This window comes from Sciurus carolinensis, chromosome 5, assembly GCF_902686445.1.
Source record: "Sciurus carolinensis chromosome 5, mSciCar1.2, whole genome shotgun sequence".
NCBI lineage: Eukaryota > Metazoa > Chordata > Mammalia > Rodentia > Sciuridae > Sciurus > Sciurus carolinensis.
The window spans coordinates 92,289,119-92,302,263 of record NC_062217.1 but is presented as its reverse complement, the minus strand read 5'-3'; positions in this window follow the sequence as shown (position 1 = coordinate 92,302,263).

The window sequence follows — 13,145 nt, the reverse complement described above, 5'->3', positions numbered from 1 at the left end:
CTATTTCCAGGCCAAATTGTACAAATGATATGGCCTGGACCTCCACACTTGCAAAGATCAAACATGTCAAAGTAATTCATAGAAAAGCAGTTTGTCTCCAGAATCCTAGAATTGGAAGTGCAGTGTGGGAGACATCTTCCACCTTTCTCAACATAGGTTGGGATTCCTAATTGCCTTCAGGACTGCCTCATTCTATAGTTGGGTGATAGCCTTCAAATCCCACCCTAGGAACCAAGCTGGGTCTTGAGCTCCAAAAATAATACATCTAGAGATTTCCTTGTATGGTTTTCCTGCTGATGCTTTAGTTGTAGAGGACAGAATCAATGTGAGCTTGGTAACACTTTCCAGATCTCCACACAAGGCATTCATATTCCTGTTGTGCTCTGTGTCTTTGCTTCCCCAGAGTAGCGATGTGGGTATTGTCTCCAGTGACATGATGGAGCTTCATGGGGGCTTATGTTTCACTGGTGGAATGTGGTGCCCTCAGGGGTCAAAAGGAACAGATCACAAGAGGCCAATATGCTTTCTCAATCAGACCTGTTTGCCTCGGAACTACATGTTCATAAGCTCCACAGAGCCCCTCTGCACACATGATTGAAAACATGCTCTTTCGAGCCTTGGAATGTAAAGGGAACAAATAAATACATCAAACTACCATTTGATTTCTGTTAAGCGTGTGTGTGCGCATGTGCATGCAAGTACAGATGGTCCCTGTCTTAAAAATGGTTTGACTTAATATTTTTCAACCTTACAACGGTCACAAAACAAACCCACACAGTCCTTCTGTTTTTCACCCAAATAAAGCATTTTAAAAAACTATGAGATATTCAACACTTGACTATAAATTACGGTTTGTGTTAGATGATTTTGTCTAAATTTAGTCTACTATTAAGTGTTCTGAGCATGTTGAGTAGGCTAGGCTATGATATTCAGTAATTCAGGTGTATTAAACACATTTTTACATATAGTATTTTCAATTTACGATGAGTTTATAAGGACATAACCGTGTGATAAGTTGGGTATCTATGTATATTCACATGCTATGTACACACGTCTACACATATGTGCTTACAAAAATATGTGCATGTATATATGCATGTATGTGTATATACATACACATACATGTACACAGATACATATATACAAGCACACCCACAGGCATGTGCATATAAAAATAAACACACAACTACATGTTTATGTACACACATTGCTTACTTTGGATATACTAGTAATGGCTGAGGCACATTGAAAACTGGATACAAAGTTCACTAACTCTAGCTCCTCATTATGACCATACAGCTTTGCAAACTGGACATTGAGGATCCAGCAAGATCAGTTTATCACATGGAGTTGAGAACCTGTCTGGAGAGACTACTGCTTCCTGAGCAGAGGGCACTACCTGAGTTGTCTCAGGTCCCTGGCGATTTTTTATTTTGTTTTGTTTTTGGTACTGGGGATTGAACCCAGGGGTGCTTAACCACTGAACTACCTCCCCAGCCCTTTTTATTTATTTTATTTTAATACAGGGTCTTGCTAAATTGCTTGGGATCTTGCTGAGTTGCTGAGGTTGACCTCAAACCTGGGATCCTCCTGCCTCAGTCTCCCTGACCTGGGGGTTTGAATGCAGCAGTCAAACCCTAACCTTCCTCACACAGGTAGCAGTGCTGACCCTCAAATAAACTCAGTCATGCTTTTATTATTAGAAACATTTTTACTTAAAACATGTGACCTGTGTTGTGACAGTAAATTCATGGGAGGAGAGGTGATAGTGTGTGGGGGAGCTCCCCTATTACCTCCTGTCTCATCTGTGAGGCTAACACTCCTGTCAGAAGGAGAGGTTCCAAATTCAGAACTTTTGGGTCTTATACTAAGGAATATTAACACTAAACAGTAAGCTTAAGGAAAGGGGGAAAACGCAGATATATTCCAAACAAGTGAAATTTGGAAAAACTGGAAATGGTATCTGGGGATAATTTGAAATTTATCCAGTTTGCCAGTTTCCCTTCTAGAATAGAATGCCTCTTACCAATCCACAAAGTAGAAACTACTTTTGTCATACCCTTTGTGCTGGCAGAGGAAGGTATTCATATTTATGTTTCATTTCTTCTCTTAGTTTTTCCTAATTGGCCAATCATCCCAAGAAAATTAGGGAAAAGCAATTCTGATGATTAAAATAACAACCAAACAGTTGGTTAGAAGGAATAACTTCTAATGTTCCACAGCACAGTAGGATAATAATGGTTGACAACAATTGAATATTTCAGAATAGATAAAATAGAGGGTTTCAAATGTCCCCAACACAAATAAATGATGAAATTCTGAGGTAATAGATATGCTAATTACCCTGATTTGACCACCACACATTGTACACATGTATTGAAAATTCACTGTACCCCATAAATATGCACAATTATTATACATCAATTAAAAATAAAATATATTAATAATTGATTGAGATTGCTGTGACCATTTCAGCTTCATAATGACAGAATCACACATCAAAGCTTTTGCAAAAACTAAAGCAGAAATTAATATTACGCTTTTGCAGAAATATTAATCTATTATGTCATAAACCAGTGACTGAAGTTAATGTCCAACAGTGCAGAAATTTCTGCACTGAAATCGATGTAATGATATAGAACAGAGTCTTGGAATATGATATTTATACCTCCCAGAGAACAGTCAGCACCTGAAATCTGACTTTTATGTGGAGCTGATCCTCTTTTTGGCAATTACTTGCTCTTCTGAGTATTTTAAAGACAAAATAAAAGTGATAGCAGGTTAGCAGAGATGAGTTTTGTGCTGATGCTTGCACACATTGTGCATTAGACAGACTCAGGCTGTATTATTCATATGCCCCAGCCTACAGCAGCCCAGTCTACAACATAGAGCAGGGGTATGAAATCACCCCCCAAATGTGTGTCCTGGAATCATCAGATTACTTTATTTCTTTTAATACTACTCAGTGATGAAAAGGAGCAAACTATTTATACCTGTAAAACATGGATGATATCAAAGGAATTATAGCATCTTTAAAATAACAAAATTACAGAGATGGGAAACAAAGTAGTGGTTTCTAGGACCTGGGAATGGGGAGAGGGGTGAATACTATTATAAAGAGATAGCACAGAGATCCTGTGGTGGTGGAACAGTCTGAATATTGTGGTGGGTACCCCAGTCTACAGATGTGGCAAAATTTCACAGAACATACATGCACATGCATAAGTAAATGCATACATGATAAATTCGAATATGGGCTGTGGTCTCTACCAATGTTGATTTCCTGGTTTTTAATATTTTATTGTAGATGTGCAAGATATTACCATTGGAGAAAACCGAATGAGGAGTGCATTGGAATCTACTGTACACTCTTTGCAATTCCCTGTAACTCTATAATTTAAAATAAAACATCCTTTTTTAAAATTTTTTAACCCTCTAAGATGTGAACTGTGAGTTTGGACTCATTGTTTCACAGGCTGCAGGGAGCTGCCTGCCCACAGGAGGCAGCCTTTTCTTAGTCTTCCCTTATTCTCTGGTGAGGATACCTGATGAAGGAGTGAGTTTGATTCTTGGCTGATTGTCAACCCAAGTAAGTAGGGACTGGAGTCTGAGGCTTGATGTGGAGTGCAGAATTTACATTTTGCCGTTTGTTAATTATCCAACAAGTACTCACTGTGTGCCAGGTCTATGCTAGCATTTGAGGCAGTAAGATCTGGACCCAGCCCAAGAGGTCCCCATGATCCTTTATAGAGCATGACAGGTGGACAGCAGAGGTAATAGCAAAACACTGTAGGATCCCACACAGGATCAACAACCCAGCTTATGAGTTCAGAGCTGGATTTGGTTTCAAAACCAAACTAAAATTCAATTGATATCAGGTAAACCATTTCAGGGAGAGTGATCAGGTAGAAAAGGAACCATATTTATAGGTACAGAACAAGGAACCATGAGACAATCAAGATCTTGGAGGAGATCCATCAAACTGCAGGGTGAGGAGAGACTGGGAGGCCAGGAACTTTGGACAGGAGGTGATTTGTGTCCTGGGACAGAGGCTACTGCCCTGAGGACAGTGTCTCCAGGCACAGCCAAATGAAAAGGTTCAAACAGGCTCAGGCCTTGGAGGGAGGCTAGACAGATGGAGAACTTATGGGATGAAGACACATTGGGGATGAAGAGGGAGCAAGTGTGAAGTGAAAGGTGAGAAGCCGAGCTGGAATGGTTCCAGTGCCAGAGGAGACAATGACAGCAGCTTCTCCTAAAGTGCTGAGCCACAACTGGGCTGCACCAGAGGAGTTCAGAGCACAGCTGGCAAGCAGACATCAGCAGACATCAGCAGACATCCCGCACCAGAATGGACACCCCAGGCTAGTGAGAGCTTTAGAACTCACAGTGAGCCCTGCGCATCTCAACCATTACTGGTATTGATTAATTAATGGCAGTAGAGTATGACCTTGGTTCTGAAATTAATGGCTTTGGCCTACAGTTCTATCTTTGCTAGTTATAAAAAAAAAAAAAAAAAAAAAGATGATCTTGAGCAAGTTTCAAAATTCCTCAGATTCTCAGTTTTCTCATCCACACAGTAAACATAGTGTTAATTCCTAAGTTTGAATATTGTTGTGAAGATCACATAAGATCGATCGTATGAGTAAAGGGCCTACTAGAGCACGAGGCATGCCATAAGCACCTGTTACTTATAGTTATTACCACAATTAACGTAGTACTATGTTTGCTTTTCTACGACTAGCACTAATCCTTGGAAAGTCTTCCACTGTTTCTGTAGTATTTCTCTCTGGAAAAGGGAGGTTCCTCTCCCAGTCCACTAATCCTACCAATCCTCCTGGATAAATGAGGGCACTCACCAGGCTTTAATGTAGACACTTTGCGGAGGACTTGCCTAATTCCCCTATGGAGGGTTGAGGAGGCCAGATAGATCTCTCTAGTGTCACCGGTTCCTCTTCTGTAGCCTTTTTATGGGCTCCAGCACAAGTCAAGCCCCTCCATCCCCTTCCCCACTCTTTGGAAGTGAGACACCATAAAGAGATATCCCCCAGGGGGCACTGAATCATGAGAGCAAGCAAAGGCATTCCACAGCATTGGAGAACACCCTTTGATTTTTTCCAGGACCACATTTTTCCTCCTGTTGGCTTTGTCTTTTGGTTGAAAGATTAAAATAAAAAAAAAAAAAGTGAAAGTCTCCTTGTGTCTTTTTGAAGAGGTAAAATAGAAGCAGCTGAGCCTAATCAACTCACAGAGGTGCCATAAATACCCACCGGGCTATAAAAGTGCAATCTCCCTGATACGGCAAAGGAGAAGTGAGAGGTACAATGGGAATAGGGCGGCCCCCTGACCCCAGGATAAACACTTCTCAAACTTGCTTTGTGCTCATGCCTGTCAGAGTCTAGTGGCTGGCTGGGGAGCAGAAATAGACTTTGAATGAGGGCTCCCAAAGAGCTCAAGCCTTGGTCCAGGTGTTCTGCCACCACTGGAGTTGCCCTATATGAGTGATGGAGAGAGATGAACAACCTATCAGAACCCGGGCCTCATGTGGGGGCATTGAGGGTGATCCCACCCTTCTCAGCTTCAACAATAAAGGTCTTAACAATGGTCTTCACTGATTCCAACCAACTGAGATGAGTCACAAGTCTCTGTGCCAGAAACTTTCCTCCTCAGGGTCTAACACAGGCTTTCTCTTCCTTTGGAATACTTCCTGGTGGAATTGCATAACCATCCGGCATCCGTAAGTGAGTAATAGAAAGCACTGGGCACACAGGTTTCCCAGTAAAAGCCAATTCCTGTTTGTGTTCTGCAGATCTATCCTGAGAATTTGCTCATGATTTCTTGATTTTCCTTCCACTTCTATTTCCCTTCAGTCTCTCTTCTTTAAACACCCTTCTCCTACCTGGCCATTAGTTGTTCCTGAAATTGAGAGGTGTCACAGTAGTTGAGGAGGTGTCACAATAATTGCGGAGACTTACTTACCCTTCCTCCTGTGTTCTGAGCCACTGAGCAGCCCCCACTGTGTCCATGGTCAGACTTGCTGGAGAATCAGAAACCTCTTTCCCTTTTAGGTTTTCAGGGTTTTACTGAAGCTCAAACTGCTCTCTCCTCCCATTGAGGGTCCTCTTTCTCTAGAATGAACCACACACAACCTGCCTCTCACATTCCTCTGAGATTTAACCCAGAAAACACCCTGGCTAACCATAATGTGCCCAAGAGAAGGACAGACCCACATCTCAGTCCTGACTGTGCCACTTGTCAGCGGTGCAGCCCAGGCATGGTAACTGGTAGGAGTGTCAAGGTCGAAGCTGTCACAACTTCATTTGACACCAATGCAAAGCAGAAGTGTGGAACAGACAGGAAAGAGATAATAAATTCCTTCATCCAAAGTAGTTTCTCTTCCTTCATCTTTGGCCCTTGGAATCAGGGCCATTATGTTGATTATAGAGACCAGAAGACTGAATAAACATGCTGGGAGGGGACCTGTGAGTGTGTGAGTGTATGTGTGCTTGTGTGTGAGTGGTTTATATGAGTCTCTATGTGTGTGCATGTACAAATGTAAATGTGTGTATGAGTGTGTGTGTTGTGTGTGTGTAAGCATGTGCATGGGTGTGGAGTTTGTGTATATATGTAGGTGGTCCTGTGGGCTCCACCTCTCTATAGATGTTTGGGATTGAATCTTACTATACCCTGAAGAATTTTTCCCCACTGCCAAGGATCTATCACCCAGAAAAGAGACAAATCTTGGAGTTGCCATGTGACCTTGGGCAAAACGTCTTACCTCCTAATCTCTAGATGTGAATGTAAAAAAAAAAAAAAAATCATTTTAAATTGGCACAGCAGATAAGTGGGAGAGGCGCCACCTGCAGTCTCTCTCATGTCTAGGGTTATTGTCGTTAATCAGTCATTGTATCATTTCATCCTTGTAAGCCCTTAGAATCCTTCTCAGTGTAGTCAGCTACCAGCTGTTGAGTTCATCGAGGCAAACAAGAAGCTGCTTTTCTGTCGCACAGGACTTCTTTAGCTATTCCCAAGTTATTAGTCCCAGAATCACTCCCAAGATCCAATGTATCAGATGTGCATTTATTCACTGGTTCCAAGGAAAAACCCCTATAGAATCTAAGGGGGTTGAAGAGAAGCTACCCAAATGATGACTAAGATCACATCTCTGCCACACTAGGCAATCTGTGGCCACAGCCACAGAATTATGATTTGTACCATGGCCAAGAGAATGAATCTGAGCAATAAGGAGATCAGGATTCATGTTTTCTATTTATTTGTGGAAGCAGGGGGACAGAGTTTAAGTTGTGTTTGTGTGGGTGTGTGTGGCATACAGACCCTTTGTTTTCTGAGCATAGGTCAGGCGTGGTCTAAGAGTCTTGGTTTATCAACAGAATTTCTACAGGACCCGCCAACTTAGACTTCCCTATGAGATTCCATTAACACCCATAGTTCGCAATCTACTGACTCAGCATCCCAGCTACTTGTGGGATTGCCAGCCTCCACACTTTCCCTTCTCAGCATTTCTGGGAGCATCTGGAAATAGTTTCAATTTTAAGCTTACCATCAAATTCCCTTTCTCTGTTGGGGATCACTGCCCCACATCACCTCAATGCTCAGCTGTTACTCTTCCAGGAATTCTTGCCTGAGGAAGAAAACTAACTGTTCAGAGCTGAACATTTCTCTGAGATACTCACAGCATTCCCATGTCTCCTCTGGACAACATAGTTCCCCCTTCTGCTACATCTGGTACATTAATTCCTTACTAGGGATGCTAAGGCTGCCAGGAGTCATCAAGTTGTGGGTCTCTGGACTAGAAGGGAGCATTTTCTTGGTAGTATATGGGTATGCTGGTCATTGGGTTGCGACCCTAAAGTGACAGATGCTGTGTTTTATGTAGTATGGTCTCTTCCCTATGTTCAAGGATGCCTCAGTCCTTTTCCTTTTGCTATAACAGAATATCTGCAACTAGATAATTTATAAAGAAAAGAACTTATTTTTATCATTCTGAAGGCTAGGAAGTCCAATCCAGTATTGAGGGGCAGCATCTGGTGAGGGTCTTCTTAATGTATCCACAGGGTACTGAGTTGGTGCAGGAGTTGGTGCACACAGTAGCAGAACTAATACGCCAGACAGACCTTGATTTTGTAACAAAGTCACTTCCTCACTAACTCATTCATCTATCAATCCATGAATGATTTATCACCTATCAAAGACCACATCTCTAATTCCATCCATTTTCGGCAAGTGCCATAATATTATTCTTCTTTATGGCTGAATAATATTCCATTGTGTATATATACCAGAGTTTCTTTATCCATTCATATTTTGAAGGACATCTAGGTTGGTTCCACAATCAAGCTAATGTGAATTGAACTGCTATAAACATTGATGTGGTTGCGCTACTGTAGTATGCTAATTTTAAGTCCTTTGGGTATAAACCGAGGAGTGAAATAGCTGGGTCAAAAAGTGGGTCCATTCCAAGTTTTCTGAGGATTCTCCACACTGCTTTCCAGAGTGGCTGCACCAATTTGCAACTCTACTAGCAATGTAAAAGTATACCTTTTTCCCCACATCCATGCCAACACCTATTACTGTTTGTGTTCTTGATAATAGCCATTCTAATTAAAGATAAAGTGTACAGTTCCTTGGCTCATTTATTGATTGGGTTCTTTGTATTTTTTGTATAAAGTTTTGTGAGTTCTTTATAAATTTTGGAGACTAGTGCTCAATATCATGCTAAGTAAAATAAGTCAATCCCATAAAACCAAAAACCAAATGTTTTCCCTGATAAGTGGATGATGATATGTAATGGGGGTGGGGGATGAGAGAAGAATGGAGGAACTTTAGATTACATAGAAGGAAAAAAGAGGAAGAGGGGGTATGAAAAATGGTGGAATGAGACAGACATCATTACCCTGTTTACATGTATGATTACACAAATGGTATGAATCTACATAGTGCACAGTCATAGAAATGAAATGAAGTACCCCAGATATGTACAATGAATCAAAATGCAGTCTGTAAAAGTAAAATAATAAAAATTAAAAAATAATAAAAAAAGTAAATGAAAAAAAAAAAAAAGTCACATCTCCAAATACAACTAACATATGAGTTAGAGGATTAAGTTTCCAACATGAAATTTGGGGTCACAGTTACATTATAGCAGAGTAAGAGCTACTGATCTGATTCTGAGTTAAGCTTGGGTCGAATTCTTCCAGGACTCTTTCCCCTCACAGAAAGAGTTAAATCTCCCCAAAGTGTGCAAGATGTGTTGCATCTTTGAAATTGACTTGGGTTCCCTCACAGTTCAAGGGACCTCCATGTAAAAAGGTGCCTATTTAAATTTGATGGGCTTCATGAAATATGTCTACATCTTAAAGTCAGGCTACAAATATCAAATATGAAAAACTATGATTTAGATAACAGTGTAAAATTTTGCTTTAAAATGTGTATGTTGAGAGGTGGAATTCCCAACATGGTGAGCAATAGAAGCAGCTCAGTGGACCCTGTACCCTTTAAAATAACAATTGAAACTGGTGAAAATTAGATGACCAAAAAATTTTTTCCTCTCTAAAAACTGTCTTAAGGGCATTTAGAAATTGGAGAAAGATTTGTTCAAAAAAAGAATCTCTTAAATCTTAGTAAGAATACAAGAGGCCATGGAATTTGAATCATGAGCTCCTGCCACCTCTATCCCACCCCCTGCTTCATGTGAAAGAAACTCTACTTGGGGAACAGTATTCCAAATCTGTTTAGCCAAGAAGGCACAGGTTCCTTTTCCCTTTAGCTTCCAGTCTACAGCTTTAGTTTCATCCAGAGAGGAGCAGATTACCAACCTGTCTCATCCCTCTCTGCTCCATATTATAGAAGCTTTACTCTTGGTAGGTGTGGCTAGGAGGATTGGAGCTCCCCTCCTCCATTTGTAGGGTAAGAGCAGAGCAAGTAAAAAACACTGGAACTCCAGGTGCCCGTGCATACTCAATGGTGAAGATTCCATACCTGGAGAGGGAATCCTAGAAGACATGGGTTATCAGGCCTGACCAGTGACTGCTTACAGGGCAGTGTATCACTTTAGGAAAAGCAAACTCTAGTTCTGTCCACTGTCCCAAGTGTGGCACAGGGGTTCTGCACAGGAGAAGAGGCAGGCCTTAGTTCCATAGCTCTGTGTGGGGGATTGAATTCTTTGAAAAGAGTGTGGAGAATTTCATGCCTCAGGATGTTGTCAAAAGCAATGGAGATCTTTGGGGAGAGACCAAACACTGATTTAACAATAAGCTACTCTAATCTATGGGGCACTACTATGAAGCCAACCTTAAAAATTAAATCACATGCATCCCCGACAGTTGAAAGGCGATGTGCATTCTGACGCTATGTTCTTTCCACAGTAACTAAAGAGGAATATTTCACAGAATAGTTCCTACCTTACCTTGGAGACAAATGGTAGATTCCCTGGATCTCAAAAATAGCCTTCAAGTCAAACATACATCTATGGAAAAGGGTGAAAATCTAATAGCTTAAGAGGAATGAACACATCATTTGACCAGTACATGACTTATACTGATCCAGGGATAACCAGTAGGCTAAATTGAAAAAAAAAAAAAAAAACTGGAAAAGAATACAGAAGAGAGACAAAAGAGATAGCACATGGGGATGGAGAGCAGCACAGATAAGCCCCTAAACAAATGGCAAATGACCATGGAAACAGAAACAAGCCTGGTGAAGTCTATAATGTATTATATAAAATGTTCAATTGGAACAAAAGTGTAACACATGGAAAGAAACAGGAATGCTAGACTTAGAAATTATGCACAGTAGAAAAAAAAAAAGGCCCTAAAGATTACTTCTGAGGAACCACAAATGTTGGATTTCAGCATACTCAGACATCAATGTAGGAATTAAATGCATTCAAAAACTAAGGAGTTGTATTGAAATAAAGGAAAGTGTGATGGCAATATTTCATTAAATAGTAAATAGCTACAAAGTTGAAATTGTGAAAAAATAATCAAATGGATATTTACTAGAGGAGCTATTTAGTAAATGGCATAATCAGGAATAAGTGAATTGGAAGACAGTGATAAACATCAAGCAATGTAAGGAGCACAGAGATAAAAAGAATCAAGAAAAACAGCCTCAAAGAAACATGAAGCACCCCAAAACATTTGTAATAGAATTGTTATAAGAAGAGGATAGAAAAGAGAGAAAATAAAAAGTAAAATGGTCGAAAACTTCCCAGATTTGATGGGAAACATTAATTGGCACATTTAAGAAGTTCAACAAATAAGAAGTTGCATAAGCATAGAAATACTTGCAGCCATATCACATGTGAAATGTTGAAATACAAAGAAAAAGAAAACCTCAAGAGAAGGAAGAAAGAACTCATCAAGTTCAAGAACACCCCAGTAAGAATATACCTGATTTCTGATCAGAAACAATGGAGACCAAATGACATAAAGCGTGGAAGTTTTTTTAAAGCCTGTGTCAAGCAAGAAACTTACATCCAGCAAAGCTCAAAACTGTCTTTCAAAAATGATGTTAAACTAAAGATACTCTCAAGTAAACAAAAAGCAGAGGGCTGGGGATATAGCTCAGTTGGTAGAGTGCTTGCTTTGTAAGCACGAGGCCCTGGGTTCAAATCCCCAGCACCACAAAAAAAAAAAAGCAGAATTTAGAACTGCCTCTCAAGTAATACTAAAGTAATTCTTTAGACTGAAAATAAGTGATACTAGGCCTTAAACAGATATCACAGTAAATAAATCAATGCATAGAAAAACCAAACCACGAATACTGATTAAGGTAATTATGTGGCACATGTTTCTTTTAACTAATTTTTAAAATTTAACAATATACGTGATTGTACTATTGTCCCTATAATATCTAGAAATGTAATGTCTTTATAGGGGCAGCAAGAAGAAGGCAGGTGGGAGTAAAACTATATTGGAATAAGGAAGTGACACTAGATGGTAACTCAAATCCTCAGGAATAATTGAAAAGAACCCAAAAATGACAAATAAAATGTAATGAAGCAAATTATACAAATGTATCTTTCTATTTTTTACTTCAAATTCTTCAAAAGATATAGGGTTATGTAAAGTGATAATAATAGCAGTGTGTTGTGTTTGTCACCAATAAAGATGTAAACTGCTAGAGTTAAAGCACAAAAAAGGCTGGGAGAAGTAATGTGACTATATAGGAAAGAAATTATGGCACTGGAATTAAGTTAGTGGATATTCAAAATAGATTCTGATAAAAAAGTTGGTTATTGAAAACCCAATTAAGAAAATAATTGATAGAATAAAATATCAAAAAATTAATTAAAAGTTTGTTTTGGATAATACAAAAGAAGGTGATAAATGAAGAACATAGGAACTAAAGAAAAATGTGTGACCTGTACAAAACCAAAAGCAAAATGGCTGAGGTAAATCCCATCATATCATTAATAAAATATTGAATGGATTAAATAATTGATCAAATATAAAAATAGACCACAATGGAAAAAAGAAGGTTCAATTACCTGTTGTCTACCAGAGACATTCTTGGATTCAATAATATAAATAAGCAAAAGTTAAAAGAGAATATATAACATAAAATTAGTAATCATAAAAGAGCCAGATTAGCTATAATAAAATCAGAGAATATAGATCTTAAAATGTTTAAAAATTACTAAAGAAGGACATTCATGTTGATGACAAAATGAACCCTCTGGGAAGATATAACAAGTATATATACAAATCCAAAAAAAGAATCACAAAATAAGCAAAGCAAAATCTGACAAAGGTTAAGGAAAAATAGACAATTTATCCATAAAAATTGGAGGCCTTAATAGCCCACTTCAAATAAAAAATAAAACAACTAATCAGATGATAAACAAAAATACAGAAGACTTGAGCAACTATAAAGTAACTAGATTTGACAGACATGTATAAAATACTGCACCTAGCAAGAGCAGGATACAAATTCTTCTTGAGTACACATGGTACATTCTCCTTATGTGGGGCCCTAAGATTAATCTCAATGAATTTAAAAAAATGAAATCATGTAAATAGTTTTTCAGATCAAAGTGGAATACAGTTATAAATCAATAAAAGAAGGAAATGTGGGGAATTTTCAAATGTATGGAATTAACACACTTGTAGATAACCAATGAG